Raw genomic sequence first — 3,146 nt, forward strand, 5'->3', positions numbered from 1 at the left:
CTTGGCTATACCCCAACTTTAATTCTTCCTGCCCTCTTACAGAAACTGACTGTTCCCTCAGATGTTCAGACTCTACATTTATCCACCCATTTTTCAGCTGTGTTCCCCTTATTACATTTGATAGATGGCACCAAACTCATCCATTAAGCAACCCTATTAAATTTTTTTGATGCTGTAGCTTCTAAGTCAGTGTTTTTCAAAACTCTATCCACACCAGAATCAGCTGGAGAGCTTTTCTTAACATAAATATTCCCAAACTCTGGATATTTTGATTTGTATCTTGGGTGGAGCTGGGAATTTCCTTATTTAAAAAATCCCTAAAGGAGTCTAATGACCAGCCAGGTTTAGAAATTGATATTCTAAATAGAAAATTGCTACATAAGTAATACAGAATTTGACTTACAATTTAAGCAGTAAGAACAGATTTTAAAATTGTTGAAATTACCAGGTTTCTCACTGTAAAAATTTTGTTTAAATGTCTACTTTCACACGTTTGAAAAAAAAAAAGATCTCTTCTTTGGCAGTTTAGATCTTCTGAGTTTCTAAAGTCAAAAACCTTGTCACTCTTGGGTAGCAATGTTTATACATGGTTGAAACTTTAGTGTCACTCACATTACTCAAATTATTACAGCTTATTTCAACAGAGACTTTCCAAGAAAGGACAGTAAGTGATCCTTACTTAACAATTACTTAATCAGTAATTGTGCTCTCTCTCTAATCAGAGAGCTCTTGTTTCTTGTGACAATGACTCAAAGTAGCTTTAGTTCCGTAGTCTTTTTATCTCTTAAGTTTATTTCTTTTGACAGAGAGAGAGAGAGAGAGAGAGAGAGAGAGAGAGAGAGAGAGAGAGAGAATGTTATGTCCTGCTCAAAGGACCTTATCACTTTTAATGCCCCCAAATCAAGTTCTAACCTTCATACTTTTTCAAAGCTTTCCAATATATGGGGTGATCTGAACTTCCTAATATTACTTCCCATACTCTCCCAGTCCAAACATATCTCAGCCAGTTGGTTTTCTCTTTCCTTTTACCTGAAATGCCTTTTTCTTAACTTCTTCTCTTCTCTCCCAAATTTTAATTTTGTTGGTCCTTTCAGGCATAGCTTTAGTCCTACCTCCTAAGCCTCACCTGAATAATCAGTCCATGCTAATTTCATCTCTAAACACTTCTATTTCTCTCTCTCTCTCTTTCTCTCTCCCTTTACTAAATCAAATGGTACCTTTAATTTTTATAATGCCATTCCATAACTATAGGACTGTGTAATGTGACTATATCTGGGCCGAAATAAATTTATGATGTGGTTCCATTAGTGAAGCTGATGCCTGAACACCAAAAATCCTGGCTCTAAAGTCAGAAAAAAACAGTTCAGTTATAGAGGGTCTTTAACCTGGGATTTCATGAGGACGCTAAAACTACTGCTTGGAGTGTATGAAACCCAATCCTATAATGAGAAATGTGAAGTTTCTGTGCTTATAATACCAGTATATGTACAATAATGTATAGTGCATTCAATAGCCTCTGATTTCATTCTGAAGGTATTCCTTATGGATGTGGGAATAACCATTACCCATTTCCCACTTTGGCTAGGGCACCCAACCAATGGATTTTCCCTCTGAGTCACATCTCATTTGGTCTGCCGTAGCATGACTATTCTTGTTTCTTGGCTCTTACTACTAATTGCAAATAGTTCTTCGTCTCCCCTAATATAGTACTGTTTATTCCAAAATGGCATTTTTAGGGCCAGAATTCTGCCCTTCTATCTTGAATGTGGAGAGCATGCATGCCTTGTGTAAAGATTAGAATTCTCCAACTCTGGCAGCTGTGTTCTCTCTGTGCTGTGTGGCTGGAAAAGACCTTAATGCCTACTTGTGGGAAGATTATCTTTTGAAAAACATGGATTTTGAAGTCAGACAGATTTGCAAGTCTAAATTTCCTGTAAAAGGGGGATAGACAGCTTTTCCTCAGCTGCTGCTAACGTGCTCCATTCTTCTAAGGAAGCTACGGCCAGAATAGGGTGAGGCCCTCACTTCACCCTGTGACTAGCACAGCTCCTGGCAGCACCCACTCAGCACCCACCTGCACCATGGCCTCGGTCTGGGAGCTTGCCTGCTTCTACTCAGCCCTCATCCTGCACAACGATGAGGTGACGGGTCACGGAGGATAAGATCAATGCCCTCATTAAAGCAGCGGTTGTAAATGTTGAACCTTTCTGGCTGGGCTTGTTTGCAAAGGCTTTGGCCAATGTCAACATCAGGAGTCTCACCTGCAGTGTATGGGCTGGTGGACCTGCCCCAGCAGCTGGCGCTCCACCAGCAGGAGGCTCAGGCTGAGGAGAAGAAAGTGGAAGCAAAGAAAGAAGAATCCGAGGAATCTGATGATGACATGGGCTTTTTGACTAAACTTCTTCTGTAATCTGTTCAATAAAAAGCTGAACTCTTAAAACCAAAGAGGGTGTGGATAACAAAATAACAGCTCCCTCAGTTTACAGGTCACATCCCTGTACCACCCCACCCACTAACACACCCAGTCTAAGTCAGATTTCTTTGTTTTAAAATTTCTTCTAATTTTGTTCCTTTTCTTCAGAATATTTCAGAATAAACTCCAAACCTTTGGAGTTTGGGGATGATCTGTTAATCTCTTTCCATCAATGTAAACTCCACAAGAACAGACACTGTGCCTGATTTAGCTGACCATTACTTTCCCAGCTTCTAGCATCGGCCCAGCTCCTCAGATATTTGTTCCATGGAAGAATACCTCATAAAATTGGTGGATAAGGAGAAGAGATAAAGCATATAAAGCATTATACAAATACTATACAGCATATGTGTGTATATTTATGTATACACACATATATATATAATCATTATATACAGCACGTGGTAGGTATTCCATGACTGTTAACATCATCATCATATTATTATTTACTCTTTCTTTTGCTTGAAACCTGAACTGAAAAGGACCCTCTTTTGGGGCGTCTGGATGGCTCAGTTTGTTAAGTTTCCAACTTCGGCTCAGGTCATGATCTCACAGCTCATGAGTTTAATCCCCACATCGGGTTCTGTGCTGACAACTCAGAGCCTGGAGCCTGCTTCAGATTCTGTGTCTTCCTCTCTCTCTGCCGCTCCCCTGCTCACACTCTCTCTCTCAA

At 39.9% G+C, this 3,146-nt stretch overlaps 1 pseudogene; it reads left to right on the forward strand.

Annotated features, from left to right (window-relative positions):
* The first annotated feature begins 2,081 nt into the window (after positions 1-2,081).
* LOC123385148 lies at positions 2,082-2,410 on the forward strand (annotated as a pseudogene).
* Positions 2,411-3,146: the final 736 nt, after the last annotated feature.

The sequence above is a fragment of the Felis catus genome, chromosome B1 (genome assembly GCF_018350175.1).
Source record: "Felis catus isolate Fca126 chromosome B1, F.catus_Fca126_mat1.0, whole genome shotgun sequence".
Classification (NCBI taxonomy): Eukaryota; Metazoa; Chordata; class Mammalia; order Carnivora; family Felidae; genus Felis; species Felis catus.